We start from the raw sequence: 27,697 nt of genomic DNA, 5'->3' as shown, positions 1-27,697 counted from the left end.
ACCCCCGCACCTCGCGCTCGGGCGCGCCTCCCCCGCGACGTGCGGAAACCAGTTCTCGGCACGCTCCGGAACCGTTAGCTGCCCCCTCCCGACGCCTCCCAGGAACCGAACCGGACCGGACCGGACCGCAGGAGGAGGGGACGCTCAGCCCTGGGGAGCTCACCCCAGAGAACGTGCACCCCGACTCTGAGGATTCTGAGACAGCCGGTGAACTCTTGCCGGCTGGGCCCTTCTGACCCATTCCTGGACGCCCCCTCCGGAAACGTTCTGCCCCCGCGACGCCCTCTCACCTGAGGCCGCGGCTCTCCACCCCTTGCAGCGGCCCGGGCGGCGCAGGCGCACTCACGCACGCGCGCACCGGGCCTGGGCTCCTATGAGAATAGCTCTGAACAGCTCCGAGGACCGTGAACCGCTCCGCGCACCAGCGGCTGGACTCTGCGCTGCAGCTGCCAACCAGGCTGGAGCGCTAGCCCGGCCCCTCGCGGCCCCCGCTCCGCCCGTCGCCATTGGCCCAGGACCTTGGCCCATCCTCATTCCCATTGGCCCGAGGCCGCTCCCGCAGCTGTCCATCACCTGTTGTTTACCCTGTCTTCGGGCAAATCCAGCCGGGCCGCCCCATCAACTCCGGACCTCATTGGCCTACGAAGCGTCCCTCCCTACCCTCTCAGGGACATGTTTTACATAATTTATGCACCGGGGGATATTGGCCAATCAGCACAGACTTGTTTATATAATGAATGTAAGAACGTTTTTCATTCATAAAAAACGCGACCTGAGGGGGAAGCTTAGCTGAGTCAGTGAAGCACTTAAAGGGGCCGAAGCCGAGAGAAGCTGCCGTTACTTTCCTCCTCGCCAGTTCTCCCGGCTTTTCCCCGAGGCATGGCTCTTTATCCTTCCCCGCTCACCCCCACCTTTTCCCCCAGCGTCCCCTCAGCCAGGATGGGACCACTTGGCGCTAGACGTTCTCAACTGCAGCACGAAGCATAGTTATCATTTTCGAATTCAGGAGAAAGGAATTCGTCATTCCACCCAGAAAGAAACTCGCTGACCCACCTGGGCGTTCGGCCCACAGAAACAAAACGGAAACCGAGTCCTCTAATCTTAGTTACCTTTAATTTCGTTTAGAGGCCTTAATTTCGTTTAACCAGATTTCCAGTGGGGAAGAATAAGCAGTATGTCCCTTTTTAAAATTCAAGCTCATAAACAGATTTCGGTTCCTATTTCACTGGCAAGGCCTAAGGCCCAACCAAATCCCGTTTTGTCCCCGTGTTTAATTGCAGTCCTTAACCTCCCCCAGAGTAGGTTTCTGATCCGAGGCAAGAGAGGGTCTGGGCTCAAGAAATCCTCTCCGGGGACGGTACCAGCCAGTCAACCGATCTGGAAACATAAATCCCTCTGAAACGGGCTTGTAAGAGTTAGACCGCCTGCCTGTCTCCCCGGGCTGCTTGTTTTCCTTTTAAGTGTTGAATGCAAGATGGTGCATTTGCGAATTCGATCCCGTGCAGCTGGGAAGGAAGAGAAGCAACTCTGCTTGCCAAACGATCGGGCACTAGCTGCAATTGCTGAGATTCTTAACAGGGTGTTCCAGGAAACAAATAAACAAGCAATCCTCTCCCCCCTCTGCCCCCTCTGTCTCCTCCTGAGAAGGCTATGGGGCTCTCTCCTGTCCCTCAGGATGCTGGGAACTCTTGAGGGAGCTCTTCTGTTCTCATTCTATTGGTGTGCCCTGTCATTCACCCTGTGTGCCACCAAGGAGGAGGGAAGATGCCACATGTTAGGAGAGAGCCCCTAGCAAAGGGGCTCCATGGTAGCAAACTCTCCAGCTGCCCCTCCTCCCCACACTGTGGGGAATGCAGTGTGGATTTTTAGAAATAATTTTTTAAAAAGGAAATATTTGCCTACCTTCTTTTATTTTCCAAGAGCTGGAGCTTGATCTGTCATTTAGTCTGTCATTTGTAGCTCAAGAAATATTTGAATGCAGGAAGATTCAAGTGCACTTAAGGAAACTGGACCACTCAGGGTTCAGTTCTTGGCCCAGCACTGACCAGTGAAAAGTTACTGGCCTTGCAAGAGACTGGATGGACATGAGGTAAGGAGTGAGAAAGTACTCTGAACCTTCAAAAGGAGTTCCTGGATATTTAATTTCCTGGTTGAGCCTTTTCTTCTGACCCCAGCTCTAATAAAGCTTTTCCTTAGTTTCTCTCTTCATTCTCCAGATAGGACCATTTTTGTTTGGAGGTTTTACACTAGTCCAGTTGTGCTCCCAGCTTCTTGCAATATCCCTGTGGTTGCTCATTCAGAGGACACTATCTCCCCAGCTGGACGCTGGGCCCACGTTAGCTCCTTACTCCTTCTCCCCTCAAGCTTTATCTGCCTCCACCCCTATCACACCCTTCTCCCCATCTCATCTTGCTCTCTCATCTGCTTTCTCCAGAAGAGCTTTCCTACTCTTCTTTGCTTAAGTGCGTCATGGAGCCACCAGTTCTCATCATATAAGCCATAGCACATCAATCACATTTTATAACTTTGGCTGCAGAAAACCAGTGCCAGACATGTCGTAGCTACTTCCTTCTCGGGGTCAGACTCCATGCCTGGAGTGTGGCTCTTGTGGTCTTTGTTTCAAGCCCAGGCTCTCCATCCCACCTCAGGAAGAGAATTTGGGTATTTAGGATGAAGTAGTGATAAGTAGTGGCTAAATTAGGGGCAGGGGAGGAGTTGGGGAGGATGAGTTTTTATAGGAAGATTGTCACAGATACAAGATTGTGTGCAGGGATTTAGCACAGGAAGAGAGCTATTGTCAATTATTTAATCATTGGGTAAATACTCATTTTGCACAAAATATTCGGCCCAACCCTGAGCTAGGCAAAAATCCTACAGAGCTAAATAAGATCCAGTCTTTGCCTTGGAGGAGCCCACAGTCCATGGCACAATTTCAGTAGCTGAGGTGTACTGAGTGCTTAATACATGACCTGCAGTATACAATTCTCCACAGACTATCTAATTTAATCCTTGTAATAACCTGAAGAGGTCGGTACTATTATTATCTCCATTCTATAGATAGGAAACTGAGGCACAGAGAGGTTTAGTAACTTGCCTGTGGTCACAAAGCTAGGAGGTTGCTAAGCCTGAATAAAAACCAGAGTGGATATATGGGAGACCCAGCATGTGTCTCTGTTGCTTGGCAAACTGCCAGGGAAAATCGTTCAAACCCAGAGATGTAGAGGATAGAACTGGCTGAAATTATAGGGAGGCAGATTTTAACTCAGTAGAGTGTTAGGAAGGACTTTGAAATGTTTGGAGTGATCTGACAGAGAGCTACTACAGCTGCTAATGAATCTCCTGTCACAGGAGGCATTTACACATTTAGGGACAGTGTGGAGAGATTTCTGTGCCGGGTGGGAAAGATAAACCCTAAGGATTGTTCTAGGTCAAAGATTCTACGACTCTGGGAATTTGGAGTTTTGTGCTGGGTAGGGTAGGTCAGGCATGGAGTGGCTTGTGAAGAACTTGCCAGGCCAACTCTTGGGTCCAGGGTGGGTTTCTTATTGTTAAATGTTTACTGATGTTTTCTCTCTGCTCTTCTTCCTCTTTTCTTCTAATCCTCCTTCTTAGTGACTTACTTCCCCCACCAACATCCCCCTCCCCCCACTCTCCTTCTCTTGTTATAAGAGTTAGGGGTCAGTATTTAGAAGTTCTTTGTCCAGTACATTGAGTCTTTCCTCCTAAGAACATTACTTACATTAGAGCTTTTGTCAAGCATGTGTTCTAATATACCACTCCCTCTCTTCCAGGAGAGAAATAGGATAGGAAAAGAAAACAAAAAGGGAGACCAGTCCTCTGGAACATTCATCTAGTGTCAATCTAGCCTTTGTCCTCTGCCAGTAGCAAAACTCAGTTAATCACAATAGGATAACCAGACTCTTGTTCTTTAAACTCAGTTTGCAGTGCTTCTCTTCAGAGAAGCCACGGTGGAAGGGTAGAAAAACAAACACCTTGCCTCAAGCCTGAAAGCTTTTGTTTCCCTTTAGAGGACAGCTCTTAAAATTTTCCTCTAAAATGTCAAAAGCAAGTCAAAGGGTAAGACAGGCAACCAATAGTATGAGCTGATCAACAAATTGGTGGTGGGAAATGTGGAGACTTCATGATCTCGATCCCTCACAGGGGAAAATGCCTCCTCTCCCTGTGTTAGAAATGCTATGGTGAGTGTAGTCCTGTCTAGAGGCTGGGGTTTGGGCTACCTGGTCCCTAGGGGCCCTTTCCTATCTTTGTGTAGTGTAAAGGAGGTTCCTTGGGAACAGGGTCAAAAAAGATGGAAACATTGGCACGTGTTCTCTTCTAAAATTCAGTAATGAGTGTCCAAAAAACCAAGAGGAAAAAAGAGAATCTTTTTAGAGCCAATGTCTCTTTAAATAAATAGGAGCCATTTTGCCTCCAGGGTTCCTTATAGCCAGGGAATGATAATAGCTAACATTTACTGAGTAGTTTACAGGAGCCAAATACTGTTCTAAACACTTCACGTATATTAACACCTTTAATCCCAACAATAACCCTATGTGGGAGGTACTGTAATAATCACATGCCCTTTTCACAGATGAGGAAGCTTAGGTACAGAAAGGCTAAATACATTTCTCCCTGTCATGTAACTAGTGAGGCGCAGGAGGGGGAGGTGTACCCAGGTGGGCTTCTCCAGAGCCGGCCCATTCAGCCCTCTGCTGTGGAAACTGTGTGTACTTCATGACAACAACCAACACTGCAAAAGTACCTACTCTGCACCGTGCCCTGGTCCGGGGCTCTGCTTATATTAGCCCACTTAATCCTCCTAACAACACTGTGATGTAGGTACCATTATTATCCCCACTTTATAGATGAGGAAAGCGGGGCAAAGAGAGGTTAGGTGACTTGCCCAAGGTCACATCGTTGAAGACGGGAGCTGAGCCCTGATCTTGAACAGTCTTTGCTCTTAAATACTTTACTATGCAGCCTTAGTTCCTGCAATCTCCCACTCCAACGATTGCCTTCATCTTCCCTTTGGGACTTGAGGAACTCCCAGGAGAATTCCTGTGCTTCCTTGAGAACTTGCTCTAGCAGCACCAGCCAGACTCCAGAAACATTGTCCTGGACCACAAGGATTTGTCTTCATTAACGTCACTTTAGAAAGAGAATGGCAATTACATTTGTTAAGCATCCCCAAAATGCCAAGGTCTGTGCTAGACCCTTCACATACATTATCTTAATTACTACTCCCAAGCTCTCTCAGAGGTAGTAATATTTATCCAACGTGCAGATAGTAAAACTGAGGTTCAAAGTGAGAGGTTAAAAAACACGTCTGAGGTTTCACGGTTAGGAAGCAGCCAGCCAGGTCTCTGACCAGTTGCATATTCTTATCTACTGGGCCAGGCAGGGCCTTATTCTTCTCATGACTCATTTCTTGAGCTTAGGACATCCTCTCTCCTCTCTCCTTCTAACTCTAAATTCTTAGTGATTATAAAATATCCACTATTAAGAAAAACTGGAAAGCATGTCGTATTTAGATTTCTGATGGCTGAAGTGTTTCTTCCTTAAGCTCAAAACCTTAAAGAAATCATTAGGTTCAAGTCTCTGAAAACTTCCCACAGTGTCCTGTTGCCTTCAGAACTGAGTCTAGCTCCTCGGCAGGATCTTCGCAGCACCTGGGGACCCTGCCATCCGTCTTTCCCAAGCCTCCTGGACTCCGTGGTCTGGGGTACAGGAGAGGGAAAGTGCCTGTTCCCTGAGCTAGTGATGGGCCAGCATCCTGTTCTTCCTCTGATTTCCACTGGCTGTGAAGACTTCCTGTCCCTACATAAAGGAGCCTCAGACTTCTGGGATTTGGGGGAACTCGTGTTTGATCTTTAAAGTGTTCTGCATTCTCAATGTTAGATTGCCAATCAGAATGTTTCAGTGCATTAAGCACATATTCTCCAGCAGCCTCTTATCTGCCATGGGTTTGAAAACCAGCAAACAGAGTGAATTTGAAATGTTTGTAGAGAGAGTACATAGTTCCAAGTGAACCCCAAAAGGCCTCCTCTGATGAGGAAGTGGATGAGCTTGAATGTGTGGACTTGGCAAAATCTATTTTGGCTTTTCTGAGGCCTCTTTCTGCTTCCCTTTATGCCCATAGTTGTGAGTTTCAGAGGGCCAAGGGTTAACCCTTGCTGTGACATCCTCAGATGTCAGCCCCCAAAGCAGGAGTGGGCTAATCAGAACTTGCCCACGTTGGGCTGTGAAAGTCTTTGCTTTAGCATCACCCCACTGGCAGAGCACGCTAAGGGGACGGTAGGGCTGGAATTCTCATTCTCTCACTGGCCTGCGTCAGTGTGGCAGCTGGAGAGCGGGTGATCAGGCGGACAGTTCTTTTAGCTCTTGGCTTGGTCTGCAAGTGCCCAGCCTCCACTTCGACTCTTCTGGCCTGTGAAGGAGGCTGTATTTATTTTGAGGTGGACAAAGGGAAGATCAACCATGCCCAACTGGTAGTAGAGCCCCCAGATGAAAGACCCCATCAGTGGATTCAATCACTTGGCTTCAAATGGGGCATCTGGCCTGCCCTTTTAACACGAAGTAGTCTTCCCATCTACTGCTTGACTCGAAACCAAACAACGACAGCAAACGTTTACAAACAAGGATACATCTTCTTGTGCTCCCTCTCCCATATTTCTTGCTGATAGTCTGTATGTCTGCCCCTGGCTCCTGGGGCAGAAAGCAGTTTTGATTTAAACCAGAACCCATCTCAAAGTCTCTCCTCATTCCTGCTCCTTGCCCTTCTCAGCACTCTTACCCATTAAGAAACCAAACTACAAGCCTAAAAGTGCAACATATGAGAACAATATCCCATCCCAAGACAGCCCTGACTTCTCAGCACCCTGAGGGGCTCAGGCCCCCTGTCTGTTGCTCCCTGCCTTGGGGCAGGACACAGGGCACTCATGAAACCTTTAGGGACCACTGTTTAGCCCCCTCCTCCATGTCGTCCCACTGCTGGGTGTCTAGGAGCCTGGAAGGCCGGCCCCTGATTCTCAAGTGGGATTACCAGCTCCATGTAAGGGAATGCTCAGGCATCTCGATATGTTTACTTTTCTATGGATATATACATACAGGAAAGTGTGCGAATCACAAGTGTGGAGCATGGTGAATTTTTACAAAGTGAACGCTGCTGTGCATCCAGTACCCAGATTAGAAAAGAGAACACTACCAGCCCCCTTCCAGAAGTCCTCCTCGTATTCTCTTTCAGTCACTAAAACCCCCTCCCCTCTACATGCATAAGGGCAGCCACCATTCTGGCTTCTAACATCACAAGTCAGTTTTTCTCTGATTTTTTTTTTCTTTGTATAAATGGAATACTGGAGTGCACACTCTTTTGCGCCTGGCTTCTTTTCCTCACCATTAGGTTTGGAAGATTCATCCATTTTGTAGTGTGTAGTTGTATTTCACTTGTGCTCTTAGTTGTATAGTATCCCATTGTATGAATATATTTCAACTGATTTATCCATTTTACTATTAACGGTCATTTGGGTTGTCTCTAGTTTTTGCTATTACTAATGACACTGCTATGAATGTTCTAGTGAGACTCCAGTACATACATGCCTTTTGGTAAATATCAATCTAATTTTACTGGTTTTTTCAAGATGAAGTCACAGGATTCATTTGAATGTGTTATTTCTTTGAAAACTGACATAGATTTATGGCAAAATTTCCAACTCACAGTAGGTATAGAATGGAAAAGAAAAGCCCCTACATCATCTCCTAACCTGTACCCATTCTCCAGAGTCAGGTACTTTTACAGTTTCTTGGGTATCATTCTAGATATTTTCTATTGCATAAAAAGATATATCTAAGAATATACATTCAAGACTTGTTTTTTTTTAACTGGTTGTTACTACACTGTATTTCTGCACTCTATTCCCCCCACCCACCCCCCACCCCCCTGCCTCCTCCCCTAGCACTATAGAGTCCCGGTAGTGAGTAGATGAGGGTTTCTGGTCAGGAAAGGTGAATGGTCCTTTGCACCTATTGGATGAGGCCATTCTATCACTTTTAGTAGACCCTTGTTTACATAAGATACACAGGCGTTTACACAGCAGCAAACTTCATTTCTACTTCCATAAACATTTGTTGAGTGGCTGGTGTCTGTGCAGCTTGGGGCTTGTCCAAGAAGAGCTCACAATCTTGTGGGAAGAGGGAGAAAAGCATAGGAACAAACAGCCATTATATGATGTTTACAAGTATCCTAATAAAGACCTGTAAATGGGCTTTGGGAGTACAAATGAAGGAACAATGGGTGCTTCCTGTGAGGATCAAGGAAGGCTCCAGAGGTGACATTTGGGCCTGCCCTTGGATGATTAATTACCAGGACTTTGCTGGGCAGAGCAAGGAGGGAAGGGATTTCCAGGCAGAAGGAACAGCACACACAAACACTCGGAGGCTTTGCAGTAACTGGCATGTCCAGGGACTATCAGTCGCTCATGTGTGCCTAAACTGCAGGATGTCAGGGCAGGGAAGGGCCACGACTGAGAGGAGGCTAGGGTGGGTATTTTGAGCACAGGATGTTAGGGGTCTTATGAAAACATTAGAGGGATGATCATTCACATTTTGAATCCGGGGATGCATCTCATAGGTACTTAAAAACAGTCAACCAAGACACAAAAATACTGCTTCAAGCATCATATCCTCTGCGACACCCTCCATGAAAGCACCTATCACATTGTTCTTGTGTCTTTGTTGCCCACTAGACAAACTCGTCTGAGTTCCCCAGCCCCAGCCACAGCACCATGTAGCATCTTAGTTGGAAGAATTTCACCCGCCCTTTGACTTGAACCAACTTTGAAATCTTTCCTCACTCTCATCGCTCCTTGTTCCATAATCTAATTGCTTTGTATATTTAACTGGGTTTCATCTGGACATTCCCGCTTAGGAATGCTCATTTTTAACCTGGAAACTGACCTCAGGGCCTGCTCTGACTGGGTCTGTGTCAGCCACTAGCTGAATTTAAAAGCTAAATATGGTCTTTACCTTCCTCCCTATATGTTAAACTGACTTCAGTGCCAAGATGTAATGTTTCATTACAGGATGCAAGTTTACCCTTTCCAACCCACACATTCCCAACTGGAATGTGGGTAGCATTCATTTACAATGTGTATACCTTGCAAATGTAAATGGTAACGAGGTAATCCATATGGTAATATGGCAAGAGCTCCACAGTCTCACGTCTGGAAGAAGCTTTTTATTTATTCAAAGACCTTCAGTGGGTTGAACTATCTTCCTTTGTTTCCCAGATTCATTGCTTTCCCTCACAGTTATTAAATTATACCTGAGTTTTCCTGTGGCAGCTGGGTGTGACGAGAGGAGCATGGACTGGAAGTTCAAAACCCCATTTCTATCTCAACTCCTTCACTACTATGTGACCATTGGTGCAAGCCATTTTGCTTCTCTGCACATCAGTCTCCCACCTTTAAAATAAGAATATCAAGAGCTGCCTCACAAAGTTGTTTGACTATTCAGCGAGCCGGTGTGTGTGAAGCTGTCTGGTGTCTAATAGGTATGGGCAGCAGAATGGGGTTTCAATCATGGCATCACTTGCTAACTGGATGAATTTGGACAAGTAATTTAATCTTTCTGAGATTCAGTTTTATCAGTTGTAAAATGGCAATCACAAGGAAAACCTTAAGGTTTCTGAAGAGGAATGAATAGAATATTCAAAAGCCATCCAGCAGAGTACCTGGCATGAAGTAGAGATGTAATACATCTTGCTCCCTTCCCTCTTTTTCTGCATGAATTCGAACGCTGAACTTTCATAACACTACTGACCTTATCAGTAAGATCTACAATAATGTTCCCTGGAATAAATTAAAGAGTACCCAATATCTTTCTTCTGATGTGATATTTTTATTTGTAGATTTCACTTAGTGTTTTCTTCTTAATTATCTCTCTCTGATATCTGGTGCTTCTCTCTTCCTCATTCATAAGTTCCTTTGGAGCTCAGGAAGGAGGGGAAGAAAGTCTTCATGGAGAATATGCTATTTGACTGGGATGTTGCGGAATGCCTAGGTATTCTTTGGCAGAGAAGGGGGATTAGAGATCATAGAGCAGCATGATTAAGGCACACGTGTGTGAGTGTGTGCTGTGTTGGGGGAAGAGGAGTGTAATGAGTCTTAAGCAATGGTTTGCAAAATCACCTAGGTGTCCTGGCTCATGGAAATCATAATTTTCTTAGTAGAACACAATGATTTTTTTTTGAAGACTATCACAAATCATGTAGCATATAAACCTATCACATGAAACAAGAAAACACATTTATTAGCAAAAATTGAGAACTTATTTTGTGTGTACATATAAACCCAGAACCATGAGCATGTGTCTGTGAAATAACAAGCTGTTGAAGGACATGTGATGGGCTGTTCTTGAGGCTTTTCCATAATTCACTAGGGACTTGATCCTTGGCTTTGCCATCTGTGCACTCACGCTAGAGATAGGCAGAGCTGCTAGTGCCAAAGGTTGAACAAAAGTTGATGGGAGAAAACAACACAGAGAAAATTGCATCTTTGAGTGTAATTTGGGAAAGACTCCACTATTCTATTTTAGTGAAGGAATATTGCTTTGCAACTGATAGGACTAATGAGAGCCATTGAAGGGCACCCTACAGGACAAAGAGGGCTGGGCTGGAGCAGAGGGGGCTGACAGAGAGCAGAGGAAGGCAAGTTCACAGGCAACTGGGTAGGAACTGGATATTGGAGATCTGAAAAATATGAATCTGACTCCTTGAGCAGGAGCCACAGTGAGTTCTGGAGTAGAGGAGTGACAGTGGAAGTGGGAAATCTGGGAAAGACAGAACCCAGATGAAGAGAGACGGGGGTGGATCAGAAGACTCATTCATCAAACACTGCCTTTTTCTGGTCCAGAACATCCAAAAGTGCAGATGAACAGGACCAGGTTCCCAGGAAGAAGGGAGAAGGCTGGCTGTGGGCTACCTGCGCTCCGAGTGTCTCAGAATGAATGGAAGCAAACCAGCATGCCCTCCTGCTGCTGCTAGCTTGGATAGAGGAAGGAGAATAGCCAGTTTTACATTCCTTCTGTGAATGACTAAGCTCTCCACACCTGGCATGGGAGGAGTCTCTTATTTGGGCTCCTCTTATTTGGGTATGCAATAGATTGGGGGGAGGGGCTCATTACCCCCTCCCTTCGCCCAGCCCCCACCAGGGATGTCTTCCCAGTGCACTTCATCAGGGCTAATCATGAAAGGCAGAGGTCGATTCGAGCCATACTGAGCTCAAGTCTAGAGATGACTTGCAACAGAATCCTCCAGGCTGTTAGATTTGTGATTTTAAGACTTAGTACATTATTTGTAAGGGAGTGGGGGCAGAAGTAAAAATCGTTCTTTCGACTGGAGAGCATGCATATCTACCAAGATGCTTCAAAATTTTAAAAATTTAGAGCCCAATTCCGGAGAGGTTTCAAATATTAATGATCTCATTTTTTGTGTGTGTAGTTTCTCCAAAATTGTTTGTTTTTGTTATTTTCTTAAATTAGTCTTCTTAATTCATTCAAACTAGGAATTTAGTTTTAGAAAAGTTTTTAAAACATTTCAAATTGCAAAATTATTATATCCCCATTGTGTACAAGGAGGAAAATACCAAAAAAAAAAAAAAAAAAAATGAAAAATAAACTATTAGACAGCCATAAATCCAGAAAGGAATACCGTTAACATTTCAACATATTTCCTCCCAGTTTTTTTTCTTGGCTGTTTTACATAATGGAGTTGTTTTTTCTTAATGTATAACTTTGCGTTTTGCTTGTTTTGCTTAGCATTATAGCATAGGCATGTCCCCAGGGCACTCACCACTCTTCATAAACACTATTTTAAAGGTTTACCTAATAGACCTTCTTAAAGCTCTAACATCATTTACTTAATTATTTTTCTAAGTTTGGGTATTGGTTCATTTCCAGTTTTTTGAGGTTAAAAACAGCAGTATCATGAACATCTTTTTTGTGTTAATCTCAGATTTTTTTTTTTTTTTAATGTAGGTATGACTGTCGGCCAGACCCTGTAACCTATTTCAGATGAGGATTGGCCCACCCTCTTGTCATTGTGAATGACAGCTGTCAGCCGAAGGGAGGGCTGCACCAGATTCTTTCATTCTGGCTCCAGGGAGAGGGAATAACACTCAGCACAGGGACGCTGTGAACACACCAGAGAGATATTGCAAATTCCGCTTTTTAATGGAGGAAACTAAAAGACCTTACATTAATCCAATCCTTACATATTAATACAAAACACTAATATGTTTCAAAGGAAACATAGAGGTTTTGAAACAATTCTGTTAGGATTGTGTGGCTTTCAAAGTATACGTATTTTTAAAAAACAGGGCATCTAATGAGGTAGAGAACAGAAGTTGCTTCGAATGAATAACAAACTAGTAGGAATAAGCAGACATTGGCTTTGTGAAGTTCAGTGCAGACTGGCTTGCTTGATGAAGCAGACCCTCATCAGGAGGAATTCTGGAGTCAGCAAATCAGAGTCCTACCCTTGCTGGGCCATCTTGGGCACATTGCTTAGCCTCTCTGAGCCTCAGGTTCCTCACTTACAAAAAGAGGCAGAAGATGACATTAATATTTCTTACCTGGAGTTTGTTGAGAGGCTTCAAACACCCAACAGAGGCCAGTAAATGGTAGCTGCTTTGACCGTGCCCTAAGGGCTGCCAAGCCTTGTTCTGAAGCCGGAATTCTAAATAGGTTGGCCTGACTGCCGGCCAGCTCGACAAAGACTCACACTTACAGGACACGGAAAGGAAGGGGGAGAATCCTGGGTTATGTTTTCAGAATCCATTGCAGGAATCTTAAGCCATCTTCTTCAGGCACTTAATAAGTGGTTTAATTTGCGCACATTGGTTTTCCATAAATGACTGGTTCAGCGCTATGGTTTTTTGCCCCAGTCTGTAAGAAGGGATGTGGCTGGGCTAAGAGAAGGCTGAAACATTGCATTTCTCTGCCAGACACTTAAAAACCCTGCAGTCAAAATGAGGCTGTATTCGGAAACAACTGTATCCGATGACAGCTTATTACAGAAGGTTCTGAACTTCTAAGAATTCCTTAGTAGGAAACAAACAAAATATGAAGATCTCTTCCTAGTTTTCTGCCTCCAGGAACTTTATTTTTAATTCTTGATTTTTCCACCCATTCTGTGAGTTTGTTAAAACGTAGGCACCCAGGATCCTTGGCATATGATGTTGGGTGTGGGCCAGGGAGGGGGACCAGGTTCTGGGAGCTGAACTTCCCCCTCATCAGTTCAACATGGATGTTAAGTGACGATTTCTGGTGTGAGTGTCTGTGTGTTTTCAATCGCTGGTTCGGCACTCCTGCGTCTGTAGAATGATAGGAAAGAGAACCCATGATTTCCTATCACCCCTGGGGGCCCGAGAGGCCCACAAGAGGTTTTATTTAGAAATGTTCGAGGGGAAATTTGTCATCCAGTCTTCCTTTGCTCTTCTTTCTGGGAAGGAAAGAGTTACATTTTTCCTGCCCCCGTAGCGGACATTTTATTTTAGCAGTTCTTTGAAGTGCCTTCAGGGATCTAAGCACCAGGCTGGAGGCAGCTCTGTGTATCTTTGCAACAGATTAGAACATATTCACATTTTATTTGCTCACAGTACAAATATTTCCTTTGGAATGAAACCGAGGCAGCGGAGCAGGATCAGGCAGGACCAGCCACCCCAGGCACGACCAGCCCCCCAGGCTGGCTCAGGACTAGTGTCCCCACTCGCCTCACTGAGGCCCTAGAGACCCTACTGATTGATTCATTGAGTCCTTTATCCATTCAGAAATATTTACTGAGCCTCCACCATGTACCAAGCACAGTGCAGGTTATAGGGATAAAAAGAGCAACAGATTCTATCTTCAAGGGGCTAATAATCAGGTAGGGGAGATAGAGATTTGTATATTAATGACTCTAATTAAAGGGGAAAAGGTAAGTGTCTTCAGAACTTACAAAGTGTTTTGAGGTAGGTGATTCTCTTTTCGTGTGGGGTCTATGTAGGGAGCAGCGGGTGTAGAGTATGCGGGATGTGCAGGGTGGTGGTGGTATGTATGTGCCTGCGTGTGTGCTTGTGTGGTATGTGTTTGTGGGGTGTGTGTGTAAGTATGTGTGTGGGACTGGTGTGTATATGTGTAAGAGATGTAGTAAGTGGTGGTGGTCTTGTGTATGTGTATAACTGTGTAATAGTGGTGGCATGTTTGTGTGTGTGTATGTGTTTGTGTATATATATGTGTGTGTATTTGAGGTATGGAGAGTATGTGTGTTGTGCAAGGTGGTATGTTTGTGTACGTATTTGTGTGTGTTTGGTGTATGTATGTGCTATGCAGGGTGGTATGTTTGTGTGTGTGTGGGGAGTGTGTGCGCGGGGTGGTATGCTTTTGTGCGTACGTGTTTGTGGGTATATCTGTGTGTGGTGTACATGTGTGTTTTGTGAGATGGTATGTTTGTGTGTGTTCACGCATGTTTGTGGTATATGTGTGTGTTCTGCAGGGTGGTATGTTTGTGTGTGTGTGTGTGTGTCTGCACAAGGTGGAATGCTTGTGTGCGTACATGTTTGTGGGTATATGTGTGTATGGTGTATGTGTGTGTTGTGTGAAGTGGTATGTTTGTGTGTATGTATTTGTGTGTGTGTGCGTGTGTGTGGTGTATGTGTGTGTTCTTCAGGGTGGTATGTTTGTATGTGTGTGCATGCGTGTGTGGTGTGTGTTGCACAGGGTGGTATGTTTGTGTGTATGTGATTGCATGTGCACGCGCACTTGTAAGTGGTGTATGTTTGTGTTGTGCAGACTGGAATGTTTGTGTGTGTTTGCATGTGTGTGTGTGGTGTGTGTGTGTTGTTCAAGGTGGTATGTTTGTGTGTATGTGTGTGTGTGTGGTGTATGTGTGTGTTGTGCAGGGTGGTATTTTTGTATGGATGTGTTTGCATGTGTATGTGTGTGTTGTGTGTGTATTGTGCAGGGTGGTATGTGTTTGTATGTGTTTGTGTGTGTTGTGTGTGTGTTATGCAGGGTGGTATGTGTGTGTCTACATGTTTGTGTGTGTGGTGTGTGTGTGGTGTGCAGGGTGGTATGTGTGTGTCTATGTGTTTGTGTGTGGTGTGTGTGTGTGGTGTGCAGGGTGGTATGTTTGTGTGTGTGGGGGGGAGTGTCTGCATGAGGTGGTATGCTTGTGTGCGTACATGTTTGTGGGTATATATGTGTATGGTGTATGTGTGTGTGTATGTATTTGTGTGTGTGTGTGTGTGTGGTGTATGTATGTGTTCTTTAGGGTGGTATGTTTGTATGTGTGTGCATGCGTGTGTGGTGTGTGTTGCACAGGGTGGTATGTTTGTGTGTATGTGATTGCATGTGTGCGCGCACTTATAAGTGGTATACGTGTTGTGCAGGCTGGAATGTTTGTGTGTGTGTGTGTGTTGTGTGTGTGTTGTTCAGGGTGGTATGTGTGTATGTGTTTGTGTGTGTGTGGTGTATGTGTGTGTTGTGCAGGGTGGTATGTTTGTGTGTATGTGTTTGCATGTGTATGTGTGTATTGTGTGTGTATTGTGCAGGGTGGTATGTGTTTGTATGTGTTTGTGTGTGTTGTGTGTGTGTGGTGTGCAGGGTGGTATGTGTGTGTCTACGTGTTTGTGTGTGTGGTGTGTGTGTGGTGTGCAGGGTGGTATGTGTGTGTCTATGTGTTTATGTGTGTGGTGTGTGTGTGGTGTGCAGGGTGGTATGTTGTATGTATGTGTTTGTGTGTGTGGTGTGCAGGGTGGTGTGTGTGTGTGTGTGGTGTGCAGGGTGGTGTGTTTTTGTTTGTTGGTGTGTATGTGTGTTGTGTGTTGCGCAGGGTGGTATGTTTGTGCGTGTGCATGTATGTTGGTCATGTTGATGGTAGAAGTAAGGCTTACTGGCAAAGGAGGATGGGTGGGAGTGGGACTGAGGGTGCCTGGGTAGGAGGAAGGCCCAGCAGACAGAGGAAAGTGTCAGCAAAGGCAGGGGTGGGGGAAAGCTCTGGAGGGCATGCGCCAGGGGGAGGTGAGTGGTTGGAAATCAGCTAGAAAGGAGTATTTATTTTGGACAAATTCTGATCCACATAGTGGCAGTTTTGCACCCCTCAGCTGCCCTTCTTCCTGAATTCATGTGGGGATCTTGGGTCAAAGGAGGTATTTCCTACTCTGGGAGGAAATAAAATCCTAGCTAGGACTGAGGCTTTCACTTTGGGAAGGCCACGTGACAGAATCTCTGCGCCTTTCCTGGGCTCCTTCTCCACCTGGGCTAGTGCACCAGGGATGGAACTTGGAGCTTCCAGCCTCCTGAGCTCTCAGAATAGCAAAAGTAAACTCTACTGAGCTTGGGGCAGAGGAGGTTTAAATGCTACAATCCCTGAGGCAAATGTTAGAACAAAGTACAGTGTGCATCTACACTGGCAAAGCAAGGAAATCTCTAGCTTCCTCCTCATGCCCTGGCTAGATCTGCATTTTCTCAAAAACAAACAAGGAGGCAGATGGTAGGAGCTGGCTCCCTTTCTCAAATTCTGGTTCACTCTTCATTACAGGTCAAAGCTGCTGCCTGGTTAAACCTTGGCCAGATAAGAATTATTATTTCCATTTTATTAGGCAGGGGAAGGAAACTACCATTTATCGAGAGTCTAATGTTTGCAATATCCTTTACTAGTCAGATTACCTCGTGTCATCTTCATGGTTACCTGTGAGGTAGTTATCATCACCCCCATTTTACAGACAAGGAAATTGGAGTTAAGAGGTCCTAGTAAAATAGCACAAAATCACTCTAATAACCTCTGTAGTGAGTTCTCCATCACTGGTCATTTTAGAGCTGGAATTTGAACTCAACTCTGTTTGGCACTAAAGATCATGCTTTTGTCATACTGCTTCCTGACATTAAGGAGGCAGAGTGATATACTGAAAGGATGATAGGTTTTATCATCAGATAGACATTGGTTTACACCGAAGCTCTCCCTTGCACTGCTTATGCCTGTGACCTTGGGCAATTACTTGAATCTTTGTTTCTCTCTTTCCCTTTCTTCCTCCCTTCTTCCCTTCCTTGTCAAGTTTTCACTGAAGTCCTAATACATCCATGCCAAGCCCTGAGCTGAGTTCTGGGAGTATACCAGTTCACTCTCAGTCCCTGCGCCCCCAGAGCTCCCAGCCTGATGGATGATGCAGATGCAATGGGAGAATCTGGAGCTTCTCTGTCCAGGATGGCTGTAACGCTTGACATGTGGCTGATCCAAACTGAGATGTGGTATAAGTATAAAACACATACCGGATTTTGAAGACCTAGTACAAAAAAAATGAATGTAACATACCTCATTAACAATTTTTTATATTGATTGTATGTTGAAATCTTGATATTTGGATGTTGAGATAGATAAAATATTTTATTGAAATTAATTTCACCTGTTTCTCTTTACCTTTTTAATGTGACTATTAGATAATTTAAACTTACATATGTGGCTCACATTATGTTTCCCTTGGACAGTGCTTCTCTAGAAGAATAAAAACATGGTCTGATATTTTCTATCTTGGGGGATTAGTTCAAGAACCAAGGGACACTGCTCATGTGACATACCCAGGAACACACACAAGAGATGCTTAACAGGGAGGGTTTCTCTCCCTCCCCAGGTCGTTGAAGTGGCCGCTGAAGGGAGGGCTGTTCACTGTGGGACTCTCCGTCTGTCCTCTGACAATGTGGAGAGGGTATCAGGTGTTGTGGCTGCAGGGTTTCTTGTTCAGCCCCCCTTCAGGATTCCTTTGTCTTTGGGTTCCACGTCTTGAGGGGTAGAGGTGGCTTTTGCAATCCTTCCTGTGCCCTCCCAAAAAAACAGAGCTGCAATAAGATGAAATCAGTGTTGCTTATTGCCTTGGCCACTAGTCTTCTTTGTTTTTCCTTATTTTAGAAAAGAAAGTCCTTTTAAATATTTTGAGGGAAGTGTGATTTTCAATTATCTTCATTGAATTCAATTCATTGAATTAGTGGTAAGGCCTTTTTTACCTATTAGATTCATAAAACTGGGAAAGGTCTTGGGAATTGATTAGTCCCACTCAGAGGCCCCTCTTCAGGAGGTGAGGCTCGGAGAGGTTAAGGGTCACAGAGATAGCCAAGGTGGGCTGGGACTGGAAGCCAGTCTGCTGATCTTCCCATTCAATCCACACCTGCCCCACCACGCTGCCTATTCTTTTTTGAGGTGCTCCCTTCCCCTCCCCTCTCTCCCAAAGCCTCCTCCTGTTTGGTACCTCATCCTCGTCTACTGCCATCTCTTCTTGATGTAGCATCTTCCCTGTGATGTAACAGGTGACAGAATCGGGAGTCAAAGGGCAGGTAATTTAAAGGATGGGTGGAAACTAATAAGATAAAATGGAAAAGAAAATAAAATAGATTTCAAATTGTGGGTTCTAAACACTAGCACACTGAAGCCAGAGAGAACTTCCTTGGCCTTAACAGCAGCTCCTGGGAAAAAAACAACATGGTGAGTTTGGAGGAGCGGATGGGTCTGGCATCACTGGCTCAGGGCTTGAGGCCTGGCTGTATGGCCCTGGGAAAATCTTAGCTTCCTCATCTGTGCTTAACCCCACTGGGTGGTTGTGGGGAGCAAACGAGACCATGTGTATCATCAAACTTTGTAAGAGGCTAGGATATCTTGCAGACTGTGAGAACAGGCTGAATTAGTGATATGGCTGCCAAAGAAAACTAAAGTGGTGTCCAGAGCAGGGGCTGCTACTTTGCACTCGCAGAGCCTTTTCAGGGGGGCACTTCCCCTCTCTCCCAAAGGCTCCTCCTGTTTGGTACCTCATCCTCGTCTACTGCCATCTCTTCTTGATGTAGCATCTTCCCTGTATTCAGTTCTGCGAATCACAGATTAAGAGGGAATTTAGCAAACTGTTGCTGGTTCAGGGAAAGTTGCAGGGATTTGGAGGATGTTTAATCCGGAGAAAAATGAAATAAAGACTAAGCTAGTATCAGGTAGCAGTTCTCAAATATCTAAAAGCAGTCCTGAGGATGGGAAGTGAGATTTATTCTGCATTCTTAGTGGCCCAGCCAGGGCCAGGAATGGGAGTTAGTGGGAGGCAAATTTGGGGCACAATAGGAGCCACAGGCAGCTGCTCCTAAATGGACCCCTTGGGAAGGGAGTGAGTTGCCCTTAAGTGGGAGTCTTCAAGCAGAGGTGGCTGCCCACGTGACAGGATACTGTGTAATAGGGGAGCCCTGCTCTGGCTGGGAAGTAGGACCAAATGCTCCCTGGGATCCCTCTACTTCTGAGACCACAATTCTTTCCTTCTGATCTTTCTATTCTTTCTTTCTGATCTGCTTCTCTCACTACTTTTGGTTAAGTTTCTGCTCATTCGGTGAATGGCTTTAGTGCTCAAGATTTCGAATATTTTCTGTAATAATTAACAGTCTAGCTTAACAGAAAGCAGGAGGGATGGACATTTAAAAACAAAGGCAGTTTGTTACTCTCCAGGATTCCCAGTAATCCATTAAGGGGGTGGGGTGGGGGGAAGGAACAGGAACGTGGTCATATGTGTTAAAGAACCTTGTAAATGCTACAGCAAATGCATAGACGTCCCTGGTTTCTTAAGTCGTTGTTTAAAATGCAAACACAATTGCTAAAGGCCTTAGTTCTGGACCCGCGTTTTCAGTGTTTACCTAATTCTTTTGTCCGTTACAGAGAGTCAAGAAAATTCTCACTATGAGAGTTCCATATCATAAACTGCTTTCCAGATCCATAATTCAAGTGCTTTGCTGATTTGGTTGTATCAAATTCTGTACAGCAGGTGTTTTCTTGAATTCTTGACTCCAGGAAAGCCAGTTTCTAGAGGAAAATACTTTTTCGTGCATAAGTTAGTGTTGCAGCTGGGAGGGTGAGAGGATAGCCAGATCTCCGCAGTTGAGTGGGCAGCGGAGCTATTTACAGTTTTTTGTTCTGTCCCCAAGTAGCAATTATGCATCTGCCTCACCGTGCCCCACCCCAGACATCCCAACTGTCATTTCAGAAAATGCCACTTAGACTCTGAGGCACAAAATAGAATTCAGCAGCTTCAGGTGGAAGGAGGAGGGATTGGGTAAGAGTGAATAACATTTTGGTTAGGTTCCCTGAGCCCAGAGGCAGCAGCTGAGAATGACAGCAGGGATGTGGAGAAGCCTGAGGGTGCAGGGGGTGAGTCCCAGGGTTTTTGAGCCTTGTTGGTCAATTGTGGCAGGAAGGGCCAGCCAGGCAAAGAGGGAGAAGGCTGAAAAGGTAGCAGAAGTCCCCAGGCAGCTGCAAAATACCCGTGGCCTCATCCTCTGAGGCTCCTGCCCCATTGCAGGCCTGCTGACCCTTCACCCCCAGTACCTGAGGCTGTTGTGTAGAGACCACCCTCCTACCCAGGTGTGTCCATAAACCTTTGGCTCAGGACAGTGCCAGCCAGGGGACCGACTGTTCCTGGGTCTAAACTCGAGGGAGGGGGGCCACAGTCAACTGTGGTGTGAAGTCCACGGCCTTGTCTCCTATTTGCTCTTTCATTCCAGACGTGCATCCTCTCCTGGTCTCTTCTGTCGAAGGGTGCTCTCCCACAGGCTCCTGTTTCTGGGTTGTTCTTAAGTCCTGGCTTGTCTCTGTCCTCCCAGAATGTTCCTGCCCTCCCAGCAAGGCGTGGTGCAATGGTTTTCAAACTTTCATGGGCATGAGGATCCACTTCCAGTCTCACTTGTAAAATATCAGATTTAAGGGTCCCACTCTCGGAAATCCTGATTTGGGAGGTCTGGGTGGGGCCCAGGTATCTGAACTTAATTAAGGCCCTCAGGTAATTCTGGTGTAAGTGGTTCATGGGCCACACTTTGAGAAATGCTAAGTTGGAAGGAAAGACAATGAAGTTTGGAGTATGAGAGAGACAGACCTGAGTTACTTATTGTGTTATTAAATTAACGACCATTTCTGAACCTTCATTTCCTCATCTATAAAATGCTAACCATGTCACGGGAGTTTTCAGAGGTCAATAAGATGATATATGTAAAGTATTTAGTAGGGGCTTTAATGGGGTTTTGGCCTCCTCTTTCCCTCTTCAAACACAGGAAGGTGGCAACAGAGAGTTTCCTATTTCTCCCAGTCCTGGCATATTAGTGGCATCTTGCTGGCAGTGGGCAACTGTGGTCACAGAAGTGTCAAGAGGAGCATGCAGGCCCCATGGCTGATCAGATAATCCTGGAACGAAGAGAAACCACTGGGAGGTCAGAAGTTAGCCATCTGCCATCATTTTTATTTGCAATAAACCAGAGTCAGGACATACGTATACACAGTGCTTTACAGAACAAGTCCACGGCACTGTAGGCAGGCAGACGGACAGGCGTGAGCAGGCACCACCAGTACAAAACAACACAGCTATGGGGTTTGGAGGAGGTTGGGGTGGGAGAGGAAGGAGGGAGGCATCAGGACCCTGTCACTGTGCTAATTAGTTTCTGCCTCCATCTTGGCTGGTCAAGTCTACATTCCTGGGCCGCAGTTGAGGTGTGTTAGGACCTACAACTTCAGTTGATGCCCAGGATCACCCCTAAATATTGAGGTTTAGCTGGGTTGCCTCAGAGAGAGAACTGTTTTCCATTGGTAGGACTGAATTCTCTCCGAACACACTGGCAATTAGAAAGGATAAGAGAGGTTGGATACACAGAATGGAAAATGCTTACATTTCAGGGTTGGGTGTGTGTGTATGTGTGTATGTGTATGTGTGAGTGTTTGTATAGGTGGAGAGCTTACCAGTTTCTTTGTAGTGTTTCTTTCACATTGGCCCCCTACATCAGCTGACTTCTGAGCATGAAAAAGCCTCAAGAGGGAAGAAAGGTAGTTTCTCTTCCGATCTCAGCTGAGGGGCTAGGACTAGCCCTCCTGGGTCAGCAGGGTTGGGGGAAGACCCATGGGGACAATGAGCCTGCCTCCCTGGCTATGGCCACAGCATTTACCCAGATGAAAGGAAGATCATCGAATCAGGAAGGTCTTTAGAGCCACTTTGTTTGACGGATGGAGAATGAGAGGTCCCAGCAGGCTAAGGACATGTCCAAGGCCCTGTGGCTGAGACAGCACTGTATCCCGCTCCCTGTGTTCCTCTTCTTTTCCCAGGCAGGGTTTTGTTCCTCATACCAGCGTGGGATTTCGGCTGGCTCCCTTCTACAGCAGCCTCTATGGAACATTCACCAGACTTTCCCAAGATAGATGAGTCTTATGTCTTTTCTGCAGAGAGAGAAAAGCATCCATCAGAACCCCCTTAGCAGATGGCTTCATGGAATTGTGATTACTTGCTTATGATAACACTTCTCTGAGATACCCACCTAGTGTTGAGGATGGTGGCACAGAGAGAGGCACGAAAGGTTACTGGTCATTTCTTTCCATTCTGCAGAAGAGGAGAGCTGTGCTATAAGCCGGGTAAGCAAATTGTTGTAGACGCCTCCTCTCTTTAGTTGGGTCTCCTGCCTTTTGCCATCTGGAAAATAAAGAAATAAAATGCTGCAGGTTTTGAAAGCTGCCCCCTTGTCAGATGACGCACACACTGGACCATATCACCTCTAGCAAGGTGGTAGTCTATCTGGACAGATTAGCCCAGATCAAAACGGGCAACATCTGGAACATCAGCCTGTCTGAGAGTGTAGACCTGGCTTGTCCACTACAAACAGGCCTGGGAAAATGACTTTGGAGAGGGATTTTGTATATATTGATGTTGGAACCAATGCTGAATGACCACCATCTGTTATTCACTTACAACCAGCAGAGCACAGTCATTATACTACACCGGCGGCTGACTCTGTGGAGAAGGTTAGACTAGATGACATCTGAAGAAGAGACTTTCCAACACAAGGAGACTGATTCCAGAACTCTCTGCTCAATGAAACTATCAGAAATTGTGACTCCAGTAGGGTTATGCTTATGGGTTTTGGCTTATTTGTTTTTGTTGATTTTACAGAAGCCAAAGCCACTTAACTGCCTTGGCCTCTATTTGTTCCTGGTTCTGTTGTTTATACACTGAAACCAATGTCCTGTGGTCTGGGATGTTCAATTATGTCATTTTGGGTTAAACTTCCCAACGGTTCTATACTGATGAAAGTACTTTATGTCTATGAAGTAAAAGGTAAAGGGAAAAAGGAGGGAGTATTAATGAACAGAGGTGTTTAAGTTAGACAACTCCTTGATAGGAGAAGTTGTGAGACAATGGGGTGAATCCTGAAATTGGGCTTTGGAGTATGCCTTCTGCTCCTTCCTGGGCTTTTAAGGCACAGGTTTGCCAGGAGATAACAAAGTTGATAGAAGTCTCCTTAACATCTCTTTTAATCTTCTGATTCTTTGTATCAGTACTCTAAAGGTGGGGAGAAAAACAAAGAGAAACATCATGAGAATAAAAGAAGAAAAAAAGTGGTAGAAGCAGGCACTGAGAATGGGTGGAAGTTGAGAAAAGCAGAACATGATGAGAAAAGATGGAGAAAACATAAAAGAGAGAAAGGTTCAAAGATGAGGATACAATGCCTGGCAGATAGACCTTGCTTAAGAAAAAAATATCTATTGATGAGTAAGAGAATAAAAGCACTAATCTTCCTATCCAGCCCCATTTTCCATGGGGGAAACCTGAGATGTGACGTGACTCGCCTGAGTCCCTATTGCTAATTGGCCTGAGTACAGGGGCTGGAGTTGCCTTTACAAGAAAAGCCTGATGCTGAGCAGAGGGAGAAGAGCACGTTTCCAGACCCCAATCCCAGTGCCGTGGGGTTAGGAAGTGCCCTCAGGACTCAGGAAGCTCAGGAAGGAGAAAGAGAACAGGCACAGGCTGAGCCCGGCATCTTTGTCTGTGTTGCTTCTGAGCTGCCCATCTGGAGTAAAAGAGGCTACCGAGTATCACCTAGGTCTCACAGCTCTTCCCACTCCCTTTCCTTTCCTCAGGGACAGGAGGAGAAGAATGGCATGGTGATGTAAAATCTTCCCTTTTCCTCTTGGGAGCCATGTAAAAACTATCTACTGAATTTGGAGGCTGGGCTTGTGGCCTTCCCTTGATTCCTTTCTCTCCTTGCTTCTCTTTGAGTTTCCTGAGTGCAGTTTCCAAAAGTTTCTCTCCTCCCCTCGAGAAAATGGAGTTTGGGGAAAGGTGGGAGAGTTCTCACCAAGTCGATTGGAGGCAACAGTTTCCTGCAGATCACCTGCCTCTGAGAACATCTGACAGATTTCCATAAACGTCCTTTGGTCTCTCCTTCAGGGGGAGATGAGAATTCCCATCTGTTTTGTCTCTCCCTCTGCCCTGGGCACTGCTCACAAACATCTTAGAAAGATGCTCGAGCTGGAGTCCTCTCAGAAGTCAAGGAAGTTGCGGCCTTCATACCCCACTTTATTTCTCTCATTGCTTCTCTGTGGGGACCCAAAGCGGGATGGTCCCATCGTGGAAAAGAGCCAAGAGAAGGAACAGTGCAAGCGGGAAGGGTACTCAACACAGTTAAGTGAATGTTGCCTTTTGAATGCTTAATTTCTTCTTCAGAAACTGCCAATTTTAGTCACTGGGACATCCTAGGAAACGTTGTGTTTCCCGCCTTTTACAAAACAAATGAACAGTAGTACAAAGAGACCTCTCTGTTCCAAGGAAGTACAGAAAAGAAAAATCACATTGCCTTTATGAGGCAAATGGGAGTGTGCAGAGACGAGACCCAGCCCACCATCCGTCTACAGGAAGACCTGCCAAAAGCTCTTATATAAGCTCCAGTGAACTCATGTGCTTTCATGCCCATCAACAGATCATGAGATTCAGTGCCAGGGGTTATGATGGAGGAGGAAGCTTCAGAAGACTGTTCTTCCAAAGAGAGGGAGCTTTGGGAAGAAATCATATTCCTACTCTCAGGATAATGAAACAAATTTTCATCTCCACGTCAGTCAACATAGACTTTCATTTCTCACAGCTGCAAGGTCAGGAAAGGAAAGGGTGATTGTTTTTATGAACCCCATGGTGTGTGGGCACCGGGTGGTGATAGAGGGGTTGCTTGATGAGGCAAAGGCATGCAGATGGGCACTCCAGGTATGGATAAGAAAGCTTTTCCTCCTGACGTGTAGGAAGTCAGGCGGGTGCTGCTAGGTTCACCTTCCACAGGCTGTTGCCATACCCAGGCTGTTGTTGAAAAGGAAACTCATTTCACTCATTGACTGAGACAGGCTGAATATTCTGGAATCTGCTGTCACTCATTTCACCTGCTTGCCTTTCACTGGGCAGAACCACTGAGCATCTAACTAACCAGTTCACTCCACCATCTTGTTCAGAACATCTGTATCAGCCTGCCCAGGACTCAACAGCTAAGCACACAAGTGGAAAGATTCCTGCTCTCCTTATCCTTTGTCTATTGAAAATTATAAGTGAGCCAGTGACTCTAAACCAGGCTTCCAGACATTCTCTTGAGGGTCGACACACTTCCATTTCAGTTTCGTCCCAGCAGAGGGGGAGGCTCTGTCTATACATCTCTGTAGCCTCCCTCCTCCCCCAGACTACTTTCATATTCTTCATATGATGGGTGCAGTAACTGCTACTTAAATGAATACATGATTTTGCAGATATGATGTTCTGTTGTTCTTTCTTGTTCAGAATAATGCCATGCCCAGCCTTTCTGTAACTACTAATGCTTTAAACAATTTTTATTTCAGAAATAAGAACATGCATTGTTCAGGTGAATTTCTAAATCCTCCGAGTGCTTTGCATTTTCTCTCTGTCTTCATCAGTGCTTATAACGCTTCCCAATTTAGTGTCTGCTGGGAATTTAGTTAATGTGCTATTTACTTTCCTCTTCCCAGATCAACCAGGGACGTTTCGAATATAGCTAAGACCTTTGTTGGGTTCCAGCCCAGATTTTCTCCTCATCAGCCATAGAGTGATGTCCTGATTAACTTCTATTTGGGTGACAGCTGGCTTCAGTCAATGGAGAAATGACAGAGCTCATATGCACAACACCACGAAATCCTCTTCCGGCAATGTGGATGCCACATGCAACCTTTAACGCTTAAAAAAGGCTTCCCCATGATGATGCATGCTTGAGGATTTTGGTGTGAGATGTCATGATACCTATAATTAATCTTAAAATACTTCCACAAAGAAAAAGATGAAGTGAATATGGCAAAATGTTAACAATTTTTAAATCTAGGTGATGGGCATACGAATGTTCATTACACTGAGGGCTCTACTCTTGGTATGTTTGAAAATTTTCATAAAGAAAGGAAATTATTCCCAGATGTTCTAATTCTAGGAAGTACGTTTAACCCGGGGAGACTTTAGGGGGCAGATGGGGTGAGGAGTGGGGGGTGTGTGAGGTGGGAATTGCTTAACCCTCTTAGGTTTCTTATCATTGCTCTAATGCCTGGTGGTAGCAGAGTATGGCATTAGCAAACACCAAAGAGCCATTTAATGACAACCTCTGCTATAAACACTCTCCAGGCATGTATGGATCTCCAAGTTAACAGGTCGAGTTCTTAATTCTTTAACTTCTAGGGGAAAGAGGAAATATTCACCAGGAAAACTTTTCTTTTCTGGAAGATCATGCCATTTTCTGGTAACCAACTGATACCAGTTTTCTTTGAAATAAGCAAACAATTTCATTAACTGCTTTGAATGTACTTTGATTTAGTCCTTCAGCAGAAGATGCAGACTTTCTGGAATTTTCTTCTGGATTGATACTTACATCGTGTAGCTGGTACATTATTTCCTTTTGTATTGCCTAAGGTAGAGAGCAATTACCATTTTTATTATCCCTCCCTTTCTATTTCTTGCTAAGATTCCATTTTAAAAAGGAAGTTCAAATTTTTTTTTGCATCATTCTAGAAGCAGTCTTTTTATTTTTAACCCCAAATTAGGATTCACCTTGATTCTAAAATTTATCTCCAACAGATTTTTAAAAGAACACTTCTATTCTCTGTTCCACGTTTAGATACCAGTTACTGAATTCTGATGTTTGACTACCTGACCTCATTCCCCTTGCTCCTGATATTTAATATGGTTTCTGTGTATCTTTTAATATGATCTTTAATATTATGTGTATACTCTGATCTGGCTGAGTTCTTTACCAGGTGTTTGTTGTTGGCTCTCTGTTCTCTAGGAAGTGTCTTAGGATATAGCCCAGCTGGTAGCCTTGGAGAGGGGTCCTAAGAAAAGGGTGGAGGGTAAGGTGGAACAGAGCTTCTGCTTCCCATATCTGCTCCTTCTTCTTGGCTTGCCCCTGCTCTCAGACAAATGAATACCGTTTTCCTCTCCCCCTCTGTGGAAGAGGGGCTTGGGAGAGGGGCAGGGTTTCCAGCTTGAGAAGGAAGTAAAGTCATACACATGGGATTGATCTGGGGGCAATGAATCCCTGTCACCACGCTTGAAGCTCAGAGGAGTCAGTGGTGCCACTGCGGTCACGAACATGGACTTTGAATCTGAGATCTGAATCCAAGATCTGCCACTATGAGACTTGCTCTGTTTTCTCCAGTTGTCAAATGGGGAATCAAGTTCATAAAGCTTTTGTGAAGTTTAAAAGTGGTCATAAAAGTAATAGGCTGTGGACTGGACAATAAATAATAGTGATTATTTAATAACAATTTCATTAATGCTGGAACATTTCCATTTTTGTTTGTATCAGGATTTCTCAGTTCTTCCATTTTGGGACCGTTATGCTCAACATTTCATGTTAACTTCCCTTGCCC

The 27,697-nt window shown here is 45.2% G+C and overlaps 2 protein-coding genes across 3 annotated transcripts in view; both read right to left on the bottom strand.

Annotated features, from left to right (window-relative positions):
- ETV5 (ETS variant transcription factor 5) overlaps nucleotides 1-435 on the bottom strand; it is a 57,474-nt gene extending 57,039 nt beyond the window's left edge. The window contains exon 1 of one of the 2 annotated variants that reach the window (XM_037838893.1): nucleotides 291-435. The gene's annotated coding sequence lies outside the window, so the exon portion shown is untranslated. The remainder of the gene's footprint in view (nucleotides 1-290) is intronic. The other variant, XM_037838885.1, reaches the window with a different exon arrangement.
- Nucleotides 436-21,254: 20,819 nt separating this feature from the next.
- Nucleotides 21,255-27,697, bottom strand: part of DGKG (diacylglycerol kinase gamma) — a 204,027-nt gene continuing 197,584 nt past the window's right edge. Inside the window, exons 26-27 of the mRNA XM_037838860.1 lie at nucleotides 22,339-22,490; nucleotides 21,255-22,240 (exon numbers count right to left, since the gene is read on the bottom strand). The gene's annotated coding sequence lies outside the window, so the exon portion shown is untranslated. The remainder of the gene's footprint in view (nucleotides 22,241-22,338; nucleotides 22,491-27,697) is intronic.

This window comes from Choloepus didactylus, chromosome 1, assembly GCF_015220235.1.
Source record: "Choloepus didactylus isolate mChoDid1 chromosome 1, mChoDid1.pri, whole genome shotgun sequence".
Taxonomy (NCBI): domain Eukaryota; kingdom Metazoa; phylum Chordata; class Mammalia; order Pilosa; family Megalonychidae; genus Choloepus; species Choloepus didactylus.
This window is presented reverse-complemented; position numbering and strand designations above follow the sequence as displayed.